Source organism: Amblyomma americanum, chromosome 1, assembly GCF_052857255.1.
Source record: "Amblyomma americanum isolate KBUSLIRL-KWMA chromosome 1, ASM5285725v1, whole genome shotgun sequence".
Classification (NCBI taxonomy): Eukaryota; Metazoa; Arthropoda; class Arachnida; order Ixodida; family Ixodidae; genus Amblyomma; species Amblyomma americanum.
In genome coordinates this window covers 480,724,518-480,741,375 of record NC_135497.1, presented here as the reverse complement: position 1 = coordinate 480,741,375, position 16,858 = coordinate 480,724,518, and the positions used below count along the sequence as shown (strand labels likewise).

The following is a 16,858-nucleotide window of genomic DNA, read 5'->3' as shown; positions in this document are numbered from 1 at the left end:
TTGCCACGTCTTCCTCATGAGTAATGTCTTGTGCTTTGAACGTAAAGCTGTTCACTGCGGTGTTTTGGTGGACGACTGCGGCCGTGTGCCAACCCTGCGGGGATAATGTGGCCGCAGCTGGCACAGTACAGGGTTCAACTGGAGTCGTATAGAACAGTGCGTCGTGCTGCATTTGACATAGGTTGTTGTTGATGATAATGAAGATACAGCACTTTTTTAAGCGAAAAGCTTCATTACGTCAGCTTTTCTAGCCGTCAGCGGGGCCGCAAGTTTGACCTTGAAAGCAGCTAGAAGTCACCGTTGCCGCAAGTTTCACATTGAACGTATGTAGAGGTCGAACCATGAGTAACTGGTGGTAGTCAGGCTTGACACATGACGTGAGCTACAGCACGATACCAGCCGCTGCTACACTTACTCTCTCGACCTTTGACCTCGACCTCTGACCTTCCACCAATCGGGAAAGCGTCTGCCGGCATCGCATGCGCAGGTCATGAAAGTGGGTTCTCTATAAAACGCAGATGCACTTTGATGCGCTCAATGGAACGCTGGGTGTGATCTATGCGACGCCTGCTGTGGAGAGCGCATGGTGAGAAAAATGACGAGCACCACGCTAAGCAACACTAACGTGGCCGGCTTCACATATCTCGGTGGACACCCGAATCGCGCCGTAAGGGAAGCAAAGTAGTAGTAGTAATAGAAGTAGTGGTTTATTAAAATAATATTAAAAAGAAGGATAAGATTTTTGCTAGCCCCGGCATCTGGCATCGATACTGAAGCACCTGAGCTGGGGCAGCGGAACGAAAGGATAGCATGCAGAATAGAGAAATGAAATGAAAGGTGACAGGAAGAGAGCATGGGGGGAGAGGGAATATACACAAACTATTTACACATTAAGAAATGTGTACAGGTTGCACGTGTAATTAGTTCATGATGAATTAAGGTTGGTTGGTGAAATTATGCCTCTCGTACGTATCTAGGTGGACACCCGAACCGCGCAGTAAGGGAAGAAAATTGAAATGAAATAAAAATTGCTTTGTGGGGAAGGAGATTGCGCAGTATCTGACATCTAGGCGGACACTTAACCGCGCAGTAAGGAAAAGGATAAAGGAGGGAGTTAAAAAATAAAAGAGGCGGCATATTGGAGGACTTCGGATTAATTTTGACCGCCTGGAGATCTTTAATGGGCACTGACATCGTACAGGACACGGGCGCCTTTGCTTTTCGCCTCCTTCAAAACGCTGCCGCCGCGGTCGAGTTCGAACCTGGGTACTCCAGATCAGTAGTCGAGTGCGCTAACCACTGAGCCACCGCGGTGGGTAGAAAGTGAGAGAGAGTAAACTTTATTGTTCCAATTGAGAGGTTTGGTTGCGTGCCCGGAGACTGCCGATGTCTTCCAGGCTGAGCGTGGTTGGCGCCCCTAGTCCAAGGCACCACTGTCCCTGGCCATCCGGCATGCGTGGCTCACTAGGTAACTTTGGACCTTAAGCTGGCCGCTGGTTAGCCGGTCCTCCCACTGCTCCGCATTTGGGTCTTTATTATTTCGGAATGCTACATTGTGTGTACATTCCCATGTGATATGATATAACGTGGGGGTTGCCCCGCACCACGGACATGTATCCCTATACTGCTCTGGATACATCTTATGTAGGACATGAAGGTTGTAGAAGGTCCCTGTTTGGAGTCTTCTCCAGCATGTCGCCTAGTATTGTGTTAGCTGAGGGTGTGGCTGGGGGTATTTGCGCCTTCTGCCTTTAATGAGGTTGAGGATAGCTGCGTACGTGAGCTCCACCGTCATCCCCGGGCCGTCCGAGGCATTTGACGCACCAGCTCGGGTAGTGAGCTCGCGAGCTAGCTTGTCTGCCTTCAGATTGCCTTTGATTCCGGCGTGTCCTGGTAACCAGTAGATCCTATGTTGGATATTTTCATTTGTTCGCTTCGTTTTCAAGAGTATCTTTAGTGCTTTCTTATTGATTCTTCCTGCCATGTAGCGTCTGCACGCTTCCTGGGAGTCAGTTAAGATTGTGAGAGATTTGTTGGTGCGATAGCCCTCGGCTGCCGCTAGGGCTACGGCTATCTCCTCTGCCTCAGCTATCGTTCCATCTCTCGTGGATGCACCGCTGATGAGGTCACCTTCCTTCGTTGTTACAACCGAAACTGTTTTCTTGATGCTTTGGCTGCGATTCCATGGATGCAGTGTGGAGTCAGTGTACACTACTCGATCTTGTGTGGCTATCTTCGTTTCTACATATTTAGCCCTTGCCTGTCTTCTTGCTGCGTGGAGGTTTGGATCCATATTCCTGGGTATGGCACTAACATGGAAGGTTCGACGTATTTCATCTGGGAAGTTTTCCGACCTGTCCTCGATGTCCAAGGCTTCTTTATAGTTCAGCCTTCTTAAGAGGGCCCTTCCTGTTGTCGAGTTCCTTAGCCTTTGTATTTGCGACATGAATTGTGCCTTACTAAGCTCATCAAAAGTGTTGTGCAGCCCCAGTTCTGCCAGCTTGTCGTTTGACGTGTTTCTTGGTACGTTCAGAGCTGTTTTGTAGGATGCTTTGATTCGAACCTCCGTATTTTCCTCGCTTTTGAGCATGTTCTGGTATGGTAGTGAGTAGATTATTCTGCTGATGACTAGGCTGTTCACTAGTTTCAGCGTGTCGCACTCCTTCATGCCGTATCTTCTGGATGATACTCTGGTTATCATGCGGCAAACTTGTTCCGTTGATTTTTTAAGGAGGTTTATCGTGTGGTTGCATTTGCCGTTGCTCTGTAGCCACATGCCTAAAATTCGAATAGTCTCCTTTTCCGGGATGGTGTTGTCCTCGAGCTTTATTTCTAGTCTTGCATCCGTTGGTTTCTTTCATATCCTAAGGATTTCCGATTTTTCGGTTGAGCAGGTTAAACCCCTCGTTTTGGTGTATTGCTCAATGCAGGTTGCTGCCTCTTGCAGTTGATGTTCCTTCTGCCCCAGTGATCCCTGGTTCGACCATATAGTTATATCGTCCGCATATATGGCGTGTCCTATGCCCGGGATGTTTTCAAGTTTCCTTGTCAGACCGATCATGCTTAGGTTAAAAAGGATTGGCGATATAACCGATCCCTGCGGTGTGCCTTTATTTTGTGTGTCTATGGTACCGCTTCTTATATCTCCTAAACCTACTGTGGCCGTTCTTTCTGTCAGGAAAGATCTTACATAGTCGTGAATTCTCCTTCCGCAGTTGGTATTGTTGATGCCTTCCATTATAGCCGCGTGGCTAACGTTGTCGAAGGCCCCTTTGATGTCAATTGCCATAATTATGTTTTCTCCTTGCTGCGGGGATTTGGCAATTACCTCTTGTTAGAGTTTTAGCAGGATGTCTTGCGTTGACAGGTTTGCCTTGAACCCAAACATGCTATGGGGATACAACTCATTGTCCTCTAGGTAGTTTTGAATTCTTTTGGTTGCAATTCTTTCATAGAGCTTACCGAGGCAAGATGTGAGTGAAATGGGCCTCAGGTTTTCTATGTGTAGTTTCTTTCCGGGTTTGGGGATCATTACAACCATAGAGTGCTTCCATTCCTTGGGCACCAGTCCTGCCTCCCATTGTTTGTTTAGGTAGGCAGTGAGCTGTTCGACTGCCTCGTCACCCAGGTTGCGGATTAGGGAATTCCTAATTTTGTCTTCTCCAGCTGCTGTGTTTCTTTTGATGGACCTAATTGCAGCGTAGACCTCATCTCTGGAGATCGGTTTGTCTAGCTCCGGGTTTTCTCTGCCTTTGTAGTTTCCTTGATAGGCCGTGGGTTTGTCCTGGGCGTAGCATTTGATGCTGACTGCTTTAAGTAGCTCCTGATCGGTTCCTTCATGCCGGTGGACAAGGCGGTGGATGGCCTTGTTGCATTCCGTCTTTGTTTTGGTAGGACCCATTAGACTCTTTAAAATCCTCCATGTTTTAGTCGTGCTCAGCGTGCCGTTAAGTGAGTTGCTGAACTGTTCCCAGTTTTGCCTTGCTAACTGCATCGCGTATTCCTCCGCCATTGCCGTAATTTCGGCGATTCTTTTCTTTAACTTTCTGTTCCATTTTTGCTTTTTCCATCTTTTCACGAGGCCTCATCTTGCCTCCCACATCCTGATTAGTCTCGAGTCTATCTCTGGTGTAGTCTCAGTTCTATCTATTTCCTTTCTATACAGCTCTTGTGCTTGACTTAGCTGCTGGGTCCACTCCTCAATTGAGGAGATCTCCCCTTTTATCTGTTTACATTTCCTGCGGAAGTTATCCCAATCCGTAATTTTGGCCGCACCTATTTTTCTTGTGATGTATTTGGTCTCTATCGTGGTTCTGATTATGTAGTGGTCGCTTCCTAGGTTCTCTAATAGATTTGTCCACTCTGCCTGTGCTCCTTTTACGAAGGTTAGGTCTGGGCATGTATCTACGCTGACGCTATTGCCAATGCAGGTGGGTTGATTTTCATCTGTGAGGAGGGTGCATCCTGTGAGTTCCGCCGCTTCGTTTACTCTTGCGCCCTTCTTTTCCCCATTATGGTACCCCCATTTTGGGTCTCTCGCATTGAAATCTCCGGCTATAACGAGGATGTTGTCCTTAGCTTTCTTGCTTATTTCTTTAAAGAGTTTGTTGAAATCTCCGTCCTTCTGTCTTGGGGGCTGTATAGGTTGACAATGAAGATGCTTTTTGCTCTCAGCTTACGTTTCGGTATGACTTCTGTTATTGTGTGTTTGAGTTTTGTGTCCGGAATCTCTCCATGATCTATCGTATTTAGCCTTTTGTTGATGAGGGTTGCTATCCTGCCGTTTTCGTGGCATGTGAAATCCTTTAGTGATGGTGGTGTGGCTCCTTTTGATTCCTGCAGTAGGAGGAAGTCCGGTGGCGTTCCTTGTGTGTAAATGAATTGCTGTAGGAGTCCTTGTTTCCTCTTAAATTCTCTGCAGTTCCACTGCCAAACGTTTAATTGGTTTTGTCCAGCCATGATAGTTCGTTACAGGTGCTGCTTGAGTTTTCGGTGTTGAATCTCCTTTCGTTGTATAGCCTGTCTCGGGCTTCACTCGTTCTTGTGTGTGTTCTGAGTTTTTATGTAGCTTCGGATGTACTGTATGTTCTGATCGTGGGCTGCCTGTTTTAGCATTAGTTGCTCTATTTGTTTACTCTATTGTTCTATCTGTTTACTCTGCTGTTCTTGTATCTGCTTAAATTGCTGCATAGCCTGAATTAGTGGTTTTAGCTGTTCTGTTAAATTGAGTTCTATAGGTTGCTGGAGCCTTTATTCTGGGGCTGGGGGTGATTTTTGGGGGCTGCTTTCTTTTAACCTCCTCACCTCCCTTCTGAGCTCTTCTATTTCTCCTAGTAGCTGTTTGTTATTCATTTCCAGTTCCCTGTCTTTTCTTTCCTGCGGAGACAGTGATTTGGGAGGACCCGCTTCCCAGCTCACCTTGGTTTCGTTGGTTTTCTTTTGCTGCTGTGCCGCGTCTTGTTTTTCCTGTTGTTTCCCTAGAGGTGGGTACGAGTCGTCCCTCTTCTCTCCTCTGGGTTTGCCTTTGGTTCCTTCCTGGGGGCCCTTGCTTCTGCTTCTGCTTCTGGATCTTTCATCGAAGTTGCTGCCGTTGTGGTCTTCTCTTTCCGAGCTGAACCATCTTGGTCTTCGGTTGCGGCTCCTGCTCCTTCTCGACTATCCCATGGTTCTTCCGTTGCTGATGTGTTGCCGTCCTCTCAGCTCCTCTTTAGTTTTCAGTCGTTTCTTGCAGTCGCTGCTGCCTGTGATGTGGGCTTCTCCGCACATCATGCACTTGATCTGGCATTCGTGTTCTATTGCCGGGTTCTTGGTTCCACATTTCCTGCAGGTTCTTGCTTCCGGCGTGGGGCAGACGTCGGAGCGATGCCCCTGCTGGCCGCAGACGAAACAACACTGCTTGGTTGGTCTATACGGATATGTCTTATGCTCCACTGTTTCGAGTATCACCCATTTTGGTATAAAGGGTCCGTCGAAGGTGATGAGAGCTGTTTGGCTTCTCCCCAGAGCTCTTGCGGCCAGTGTTTTCACCCCCTTGGTCTGGACTCGGAGGTTTTCTTCCAGTTCTTTCGGCGTAAGGCCTAATGGTATGCCGTGAATTACTGCTCTTTGACTTCCTCCGGCATTGCTACGTATGTTTGGACGTCGTAGCTTGTGCCCTCGAAGGTCAGCTGATTGATTTTCCTAATGTTGTCTGCTGTTTCTTCTTCCGCTGCGCTGGCTATAATGATATTGGGTCCCGGTCTCAGCCTGGTTAGAAAGCTTCCTCTACTGATCTTCCCGCCGCTTGCCTCGTAAATGGCCTGTGCGACCTGATACGGGTATTTATCTCCCACCTTGGGTCCACCACGTGGTCTCATTATGATTTTGACTTGCTCCCGCGGGAGTGGTGGCAGCGCTTGCGTAGGTTGTCGTTACTCTTTCGCCAGATGTTCTTGTTGTGCCGCAGGCGTTGCTGCGTCGCGTCTGACGTCACCGGCAGCTGCGTTTGCCGGCGCCATCTTGCTATTGTTCTTCCCTTGTAGAGGCTCCCTTGTTTTCGAAATGGCAGCTTCCTTGGCTCCTCGCCTAGCCTGCTTCATGAATCGTTTGGATTGGACTACCTTCCAATACTTGTCTTTCATGCTGTCGTAGGATCCGCTGATATCGGTTCCTTGCTGTACCTCCATGGTTTTGTGGGGGCCTGTGCGTTCCGCCTCCGTGCGTTGCGCATCCTCCAATTCCGCATCGTTGGTGATCTCCATTCCTGATTCTTTCTCTCGATCTTGGGCTGGATCGGATATCGGGTTTCCTGCCGTGGTTTGATTTTGCGTTCGCATCTTCACCCCAGCCATCTCGGGTGTCCGCATGGCCGGTCGACCCTGCGGACGCGGGGCTGCTAGGCCTTGTCTGTAGGCCTAGCTCCCCCGGTCACTCGGCCCGATTTCGCAGACCGATAGAAAAGCCAAAAATTGGCTTACCGGGATGAAAAAGGTTTCCTCGTGACCCTCTTGTCTTGTGGTTTCGATTCCGCCAAAACTATTTGGTGGCCAGGTGAACTGTCCAGTTGAGAAATTGCTTTTTCATGGAGCCCATGCACCGCACGTCCGCTCCGCGTGGCGATCGCAGCGCCCCAATAAATCCGCCTTGGCGCCCCGTAGAAAGTGAAATGAAAGTTTGTTTTTCAGGAAAGGAAATTACGCCTGTCTCACATATCTCGGTTGACACCCGAACCGCGGCGTAAGCGAAGGATAATGAAAGTGTTTTAAGAAAAGGAAATGACGCCTCTCTCACACTGGGCCACTTCCCTTTGCCCCCAACACCAATTCTTGTTTCAATTGCGCTTCCTGAAATTATCTGTGGGGTTAGGCACTCCTTTGGAACCGGATTTGGTTCCATATCTCCGCATATAACGACCAATTATACAGTTGCGAAATCCAGCAAAGCTATATTAAATAATACTGTCTTGTGTGAGCGCCTTTAATGTCGTTTCGAAGAAACCAATATGTTTTACAAATAAAATTCCTACTATTCTGCCTGGCAGTATAGCTATCTACGGAAATCGACATAAAAATAAGAATAATAAAACAGTTGGTTTGTGGAGAAAGAAAATAGCGCAGTATGTGTCTCACATATTGGTGGACGCCTGAACCGCGCCTTAAGGGAAGACATAAAGGAGGGAGTAAAATAAGGAAGGATGAAAGAGATGCCCTAGTGGAGGGCTTTCTTAAAGATCCCCAGGTGGTCGAAATTATTCCGGAGACCTCTACTACGGCACCCTTTCTTCCTTTCTTCTCTTATTCCCTCCTTTAATTGCCCCTGCTCATACAGCGGGGTTCGGATGTCTGCCGATATGTGAGACAGATACTGCGCCATTTCCTTTGCCCAAAAACCAATTTAATAGCGCTACCTGTATCTTTTAAAACACAGAAATGTTCTCTAGCATAGCAAAGAGGAGCTGTGTGATTCTATCTCCAGAACAAAATCGACGTTTTTTCGATCGATCAACGGGGCGTTCATTCCAGCAACGGAGCTCGCGCTCTGTGTGGTGAGCTGCACTAGTTCTGTGGCTCGGCGCGTGATTTACCCCCCCCCCCCCCCCGTCAACTATATATTAATGTCCTGCATCTATCTAGACCCCCTCTGTGCCACCTGCAGATAATTCGTTAAAACATGACGTAGAAAACTTACATCTTTATCTTTATTATAGAAATCACCTTTATTATACACAAGAACAGGCACGTGCACGTTTATCGAAAATGAGAGAGAATGTTTACGACACTCGTATACAGTACGGCAGCAGATTTTTTTTTCTCATGGTCTAACCACAGAACGACAGGAAAACGATAGATGCTTTTTCCTAGGCTCTGAACCTCCAAATTAGTACCTTCACTCTAAAAATTAGCACGAATGAAAAAAACGAACACAACAAACGTTTCACGGCATGGACGTTTGCCTACACTGGCACTCTGAAAAGGAACAAGACAAATGTTCAGAAAGGTGGGCTCGGTGAGCGCAACCAACTTAACCACCGATTTTTGCGATGTGGACGACCGTTTCAGTGTTTTCCAGCCTCCTATTGCTTTAGCGGATCCTGTCATGCTTCGCTTTGGAGCCGTGATTCGGGAATGAACCGGGCTGCTACCATCCATCGACCGACAACCGCCCGCCCCGGCCAACTGTGCCCCCAGATGAGCATAGCTTCCGCCACTCACAGCGACATGGATGGTGCACATCTTCATCAACGACAACAGCTACGCCAGATATGAAAGAGCCATGTGCACCAGCACTGCTTCCGAGGCTCGGTGACTAAACAACGCGCAGCCATCTCATCCACTGACCTTTGCGATGCAAACAACCATCTACGGATTTTGTAACCTGCTGCTGCCGACGTTGGCATGCTTTTCTTTCGGGGGGCTATGTCGGATAGCTCGCTCATATTACTAACATCATATCAGCATCTAATTAAAAGATCGTCTTCCTCAAACGTCAACTTCGTCCTGTTACGCCACGCGAAATAATGCGGGGATAAAACACTTGTAAGAGCAAAATTAGAATATATATCAGCCATCTGAAGCCCGCATCGAGCGTTTTTAGAGCAGCTCGTTCCTTAGAATTTCGCCGTTGTCTGCTACTGCTCGTACTGCTGCTATTGCTGATAGGAATAGGGAAAGGAAAGTGTCGTCCGCAGCACAGACGCTGTCCCTCCCGTCAAGCGCGTGGTTTCATCTCCCCGAAACACAAAGGCACCCGTGTGCTTGTGGTGGTGATAGTGGTTTTATTAAAATTAATTGTAAAAAGGAAGGAAAACATTTTTGCTAGCCTCGGTATCTGCCATCGATACTGAAGCACCTGAGCTGGGGCAGCGGAAATAAAGGATAGCAGTGCGAACTGTCAATTAAAGATGGACGCCTCCACCGTGCCTTGAGGAAGGGGAGGTTATGGTGGGAGTGAAAGAAAAAGAGGTGCCGTAGTGGAGGGCTGCGGAAGAATTACGACCACCTGGGGATCTTTAACGTGCACTGACATCGCACAGCACACGGGCGCCGTTGGCGTTTTGCCTCCGTCGAAATGCAGCCGCCGCGGTAGGGTTCGATTCCGGGTACTCTGGATCACTAGTGGAGCAGCCTAACCACTGAGCCCCCGCGGCGGGTTGGTTAAAGATCCCAGGCGGTCGACATTATTCCGGAGCCCTCCACTACGGCACCTCTTTTTCTCTTCTTTCGCGTCCTTCCTCCCTTCCCTTACAATTCAGGTGTCCACCGAGACATGAGAGACAAATATGGTCATTTCCTTTCCTCAAAACTAATTTTACAACAAAAAAATTGCCTTGAAAACCGCTGCGTTTTTATGGCGGAAAAACGCCAAGGCGCCCGTGTACTGTGCGATTTCAGTGCACGTTAAAAGTCCCCAGGTGGTCGAAATTATTCCGGAGCCCTCCACTACGGCACCTTCCTTCCTTTCTTTTTTCACTACCTCCTTTATCCCTTCCCTTACGGCGCGGTTCAGGTGTCCAACGATATATGAGACAAATACTGCGCCATTTCCTTTCCCAAAAAACCAATTATTATTATTATTATTAAACCAATTTTCGAATCAAAATTTTTACGCAACCATTCATCCTACACTGTTGCGGGCTGTCTCATACAATATCTCGATGCATATAGCATGCCAGATTAAAGGCTAGCTTGCGACAGGTATTCGACCCAAATAACCGGACCTTTGTAGATTCAGCGTTTATGGAATCGGCGATCGCACAGAATGGGTGCCTGAGCGTTTCGCCTCCATCGAAACGCAGCCGCCCCGACAGCGGCGGCGTGCATTTCATGGAGGCGACCCTAAGGCGCCCATATGCTGTGCGATGTCAGTGCACATTAAAGATTCCCAGGTGGTCGAAATAATTCCCGAGGCTCCACTACGGCAGCTCTTTCTTCCTTTCTCCTTTCACTCCCTCCTTTATCCCTTCCCTTAAGGCGCGATTCAGGTGTCAGCTGATATGTGAGACAGATACTGCGCTATTTCCTTTCTCCAAAAATCAATTTTCATTTTCATTTTTTTCGGTGGCACCTCTTAGTTTCAATTCTCAGAGGTCGAACGCTCCCGATGACACGTAATGCTTTTGCCTTCATAGCACGTAAGCGGTCTTAAGCGTCCTCTGGGCGGAGCGGACGCGCTTCACATGGGCTCTGTGAATTTCCTGCTTTATTCAACCAATTACCGTTCACAGGACCCGAAATTTCTACCTCAGGCTTTCGTGAACTCGCAAGGGACCTTTACGAGGAATTGTTCGCCCGTGAGTACGCTGTATTTTGCCCAAGCAGCTTACGAAAACCTCTGCGGCGGAGTCGCCGCACTAAGCCTAATTCCCCTTGGCGGCGCATGGAGGAGCGGAGCGGCGTTCCATATGAACGCCGCCTAGGCGGCGCACGGCGGAGCGGCGTTCCACGTTAACACATCTATGGCCGACGCTGCTGCCTTGCCATCCAGCCACAGCGTGTCATGCTCGCTGCCGACGGCACGGGAGGGAGTCCACCAACTTGCCGACATGGAAACTCAGGACTCCACACCCGGAATTTCTAACACCCACGCACCGGAGGACGGCCTACCGCACGGGACGCAGCAGAAAGACCCGTACTCCCACTCGTTTTCCAACTGGACGACACAATACAAAACTGAAGCCTACCCGAAGGCCACGCCATGGTTCAGGATCATCGACGCACGAAAAAAAAAACGATTCGAACCTATAGCGGAGGCAGATGCACACAAACCTGCGGAAATTTCACGACCCGCTCGCCGCGTCAAATTACCGAGGCTGCCGCATGATGATTACAACATAGTGATACGTCTACGCGGAGGGGTGACGCTGCATAACAACTCCGGGTAGCTCACAACTTGCTGCTTTGCAATTCAAGCTCAGCCGCCAATTAACACACGACGCCAGGGTCAGAGTCAAGCCGGACCAAAATATCCCTATTCTGAGCACCCCGGATCCGGGACTCACTGAACAGATATGCAACATCCAGGCAATCAATCTAGGAGAAAAGGAATATTCAATGAATGCCTATGCAGCAGTACCAGACAACTCATGTAAAGGCATTATTACCGGCGCCTTACCGATACCAACTGAAGAGCAATTGATAAACTGCACGGAAACATATCCCCAACAAATAAACATCATTCAAGCGAGGCCTTTCGGCACAAAGGGGGCATGTCTATATATATTTGAAGGCAAAACAGTACCACGGTTTGTCTACCTCAGCGGCATAGAATACAGGTGCAAACCTTTCCGACCAGTGATGCAGATCTGCGGACGGTGCCTAAAAACAAGACACCGAGCTGACTTTGCCCCACTCCACAGGAGAAAAGGCGCTACAATTGCGGAATACGCAATCCTCCACCAGGACATGCCGATTGCAAAAAGCACTGCATCGCCTGTGACACATCCAACCACTCCACCATTGACACGAACTGTAAGGCAAGACAGGAGAATTACAGCAAAAGAAGGAAAAAGACCGGCAAAGCTGATGAAGCCACAATCCGACGCCATCCTGGTGGAGAAATTGCCGCACAGAGCACTCTTTTAGAAGCGCAGGACCAAAAGACTGAGAAGAAGCAAAAGACTGCGCTCAAGCTCAAGACTGAGCAGGAGCACCACACCGAGCATCGCCCCAGGAATGAGCATCGGTCCAAATTAAACCAAACCCAAGTCCACCGGCCTGGAGAACAGCAAAGGTATAGCAACAGGACAACACTGCCCATGAAAGTGAATCAGACCAACGGTAGAAGCAAGGCACCCATCGTCCACCCGAAGAAACCTTGGAACCAAAGCACAGAAGAACTGCCACCCCTCCCACCGCTGAGGAAGAACCCAGTGGTCACCACGGCCGCCCAGGCACCTTTGAAGCTGGCCATGGAGACCGAGAACCTGGAACCGTCGCACGAACAAGATAACAAAATCTAGACGGAAAATCACAGTGTGGGCACAGTGAACGCCGCACATAAAGCTTTGAAGCCTAGTGGTACCAAGACGGACGCCATCGCGCCGCGGGCTTCTACCTCGAAAGCCACTGAATCCGTAGTCCTCATCCAGGAGATTAGGGAGGCGTAATCACTCCGGAACGCTACACCTCAGAACGGAGCCGGGCCTGCAAAAAAGGGTGTTTTCGATCCAAGCAGCCTCGCCTAGTACCCCTTATCCAACCCCTAACCCCTCTATTACACTTAAGAGGCGGTAAAGCAATACATATGTTCCGCTGAATTTCGTTCAGAAATCACTAGCATAATCAACACTATAACTGCTGAACAACTCGAAGCGATGCAGCAACAGCTCATACAAGCCCAAGCACGGCTGATACAGTCCATGCCGGAAAAGATAGAAGTTACGATCAACACACCCTTGGAAAAACATGAAGCCGGCATCAATAAGCTTTTTGAACTTATACCTCAAGAGGAATTGCCTCGCAAGCAGCGCGCAGGTCAGCCCACTGTCTGTCCTGTTCTAGTATCTCCAGACCAGCCACATGGCACAGAACAATAGCACGCGAAAAGGTTGGTGGCGACGCCAGTCCACTACACCAAAACAAAATTATATGGCAATGGAACTGTCGCAGCATACGCCAAAAACAAGCGCAACTAGCAGCATATATCGCAAACTCCCCCTAATCCTCCCATGTCACCGCTCTGCAAGAGACGGAAACAAATCGCATTCATATCCGCGGTTATCTCACGGCAGCCCTTACGCAAGGTACGGCAATCTTGACACTGGCATCCATGCCGGTGCTAGACCGCACGCCGACAAACACGCCCGCAAGCACGGACACTCAGTATACCGCGATAGAACTCAGCTCACCCGCGCACACATATGGCCTCACTATTCTTAAAATATACAATCCCAAAGATAAAGGCAGAGTTATTCCGGGCATTCTGGGCTCCTTTCGTTCCTCAAAGCTCCATGTGGTCGGCGATTCTAATGCCCGTCACACGCACTAGGTATACACCTCGGATACCCCCAAAGGTAACCTCATTTATACCACAATGGCTGATTCAACCTTCGCCTGATCACAAACCTCACCGTACTCACTCGCATTGGCACAAGTGTCACCCGCGACACGACACCCGATCTCACATTGGCCACACCGAACATAATCGTTAAATCTCACACGGTGCTCCAAAACAGCCTTGAGAGTGACCACTTTCCACTCTCCACTACTATTGCTTACGATTCTTAAATTTTCAGCCCTTGTTCACAGCTCCTCACTGACTGGGATAAATGGCGCTCATACTTGACAGCTGATTCTACCGAACCCCGTACTGTCACCGACTGGACAGGCCGTCTGGTGGAGGCTATCCAGGCGAACAGCAAACGCATTAAAAACACCCCGGCGGCACCGCTGGTTGACCCGCACCTGGCTCATCTATGGGACGCCCGACAGGGACTTCTCAAGCGCTGGCGTCACCAGCGACACAATCGTAAATCGAGTCTCCGCATAGCCGCTCTCGAGAACTCGTGAGGCAGAAGAATACGCGAACACCTTAGCCTGCTCAAACTGGGCAAATTTTCTTAACGACCTCAAGGGTACATTAAGCACTAAACGCACTTGGTCCCTCCTACGAGCTCTCTTAGATCCAAAAATCACTAAATCTGAGACACAAGTAAGCACACGTCTAATACAACTAGAGCTTCAAAAAGGACACGGATGTAATCGGCCAACAGCGGGGCACTTATACACCCCATCCCATCAGTCAGCAGATCCACCCAATCAACCTCCACCTAACCCGGAACTTGATGCCGACATTACCTTAACCCAAGTCCGCCGAGCACTCTAATATTCACCTCTCTACGGCGCCTGGGCCGGATGGCATAACTTACAAGGCACTACTCAATCTGGACGAAGTCTCGCTTCAGGAACTCACGGAGCTCTTTAATAACCACTGGCCCGCTGGGACGCTCCCGTCAGCCTGGACCCATGCCAGCATGCGATTTATACCCAAACCGGGCAAGCCCATCACCCTTCAAAATTTTCGCCCCATCTCCTTAACGAGTTGTGTCGGCAGGCTCTTCTAGCATGTTATTCTCAATCGCCTGCAACCGTTCCTAGAAACAACAGGCTTCCTCTCCAACGTTCAATTTGGCTGCCGTCCAAAGATCTCGGCGCAAGACGTACTTCTCGCCCTTAAAGAGTCTCAATTACACCAAGCGCCGTACAGCCGCTACGCGAGCCATACTGGCCCTGGCTATTCATAAGGCTTTCGACACTATAAGCCATGACCATATCCTGACGACATTAGCCACCACCGGCTGTGGCACCCACATATGGCAATACGTTCGGGCATTTCTTCAGGGACGCACGGCAAAACTTTCTTGGGGATGTCGCCTCTCAGCCTTTGCGGTTTGAAAGTTTATTGAAAAAGATACATAGGTAAGATGTACATAAATTGATTATTACAGAAGGAGGTCCCAAAGTGGAAACTGTCAGGGGGACCTCCTGTAATTAATTGCATATTTGAAATAGGATAAATATATGGCAGATAGCAATTACATAGCGGAACACAGGTGCAATGAAAAGTAAGATCTGAAATAACGGTTTAGTCATGCTAAATTTTAAAAACACATTTTGCAAACACAAAAAGACAACATAGAACAAGCACTCAGGTAATAGAAGTCGTACACAATACTAACAGGTTTCACTGGCGTGGAAATTGAAGGCAATTATGCAGTATATAGTTTTTCAAGTTTTTATGGAATTGTGTTTCGGTACGGAATGATTTGATGGTTGCGGGTAGCGAGTTCCAGACAGTGATTGCTGAAAATAGAGCGGACTGTTTGCCATAATTAGTTTGCCTTGACCTAACCTAACCTAACCGGGGAACCTCACAAGGGGCGGTCCTATCACCTTTACGTTTTAACACTGCCCTAGCGCCACTGGCAAAGGCCCTTGCTGCTCTCCAAGGGCTCCACAGAGCCATATACGCAGATGATATAACCCTCTGGACAACGGGAGGATCCACTAAACAGCTCAGAATATACTGCAATCTGCCATAAACATCACCACCACCCAATTAGCAAACACAGGCCTCCGTTGCTCTCCAAATAAATCGGAACCCTTGCAGCTGAAACCCCCGCCCACTGAACCCCCCCCCCCCCCTATTGAACTGCACATGTATGGGAATCCAGTACCCATTGTGTGTCAGGTGAAGATTCTCGGCCTTCTCATTAACAACACACTCGATGCTACCCCCACCCTTCAGCTCTTGCAAAGACCGACCAAACAGCTGGCTGCACTAATCAAACGGGTGGCTGCACTAATCAAGTGTGTGGCTGCACGCAATCATGGGCTGTCTGAACGCGAGACCCTCAATATGACAAATTTATTAATCATCAGCCGCATTATATACAACCTCTCATACCACGTACTCACTCAGCGCCAAATACAACAGGCAGACATCCTAATACGCACGGCTGTCACGTCCGCCCTACGTCTTCCGCGGACGGTTAGCACGAAACGCCTCCTGGCCTGTGGTAGCCACAATACCGTAATCGAACTAATAGAGGCTCAACGCACCAACCAATTAGTCCGCCTCAGTCGCAGGAAAACAGGACAATGTCTACTGCGACAGCTCCGTCTCAATACACCCATTCCAGCCCCAGCAAGTCCTACACCTTACATGATGTCTGCGCATGCAGGATCACATATATCAGAAGCCCCTACCGCGCAATATGAGCGCTAGCCTCCATCAGGGTAGGGAGGCAGGCTCGAGCGAGCTATTACACCAAAACATACAGCAACCGCTCCGATATATGCTTTATGACGACGTGGCAGAAAATTCTAAAGTAGGATTCATCACGGCAGTCACAGCCTATGAAGACGGCACTGTGGGGGCCGCCGCCACTATCCGAACTAATTCGGCTGCAGAGGCGGAAGGAGCCGCCATCGCACTTGCGCTAGCCCACTCCACCATTGACAAAACAACCGAAATTTGCAGAGATTACCAGGCCGCATACCGCCACTACCTAAAGGGCGTGGCGACGCCGTCCACGCACCGTATTCTTGCCACAGCCACCTCTCTTGACCGAACAGGCTACTCTGTCGTAGATCCCTGGACATGCCTCGATCTCCGGTAATGAGCGCGTCCATGCGCTGGCTCGAGAACTCTCCTCCAGGACCCCGGACGATCAGGCACCCAACCCTGCGCAAGAGGCTCCATCGGTCCTTTATACATATCATCAAATCACCGCATTCTACAAATTCAGCCGCATGACATTACCACCATCCCACAGTATTTGTCGCCCTTATCCAGCGCCACATGGCGACAATTACAGAGGGGCTGCTTTACTTCACCCTACCGTCTCTCATGCTTTCACTCCACCTTTCCTTCTCATTGT

The 16,858-nt window shown here is 49.2% G+C and overlaps 1 pseudogene; it reads right to left on the bottom strand.

Annotated features, from left to right (window-relative positions):
- Window positions 1–6,845, bottom strand: part of LOC144126833 (acetylcholinesterase-like) — a 64,332-nt pseudogene extending 57,487 nt beyond the window's left edge.
- Window positions 6,846–16,858: the final 10,013 nt, after the last annotated feature.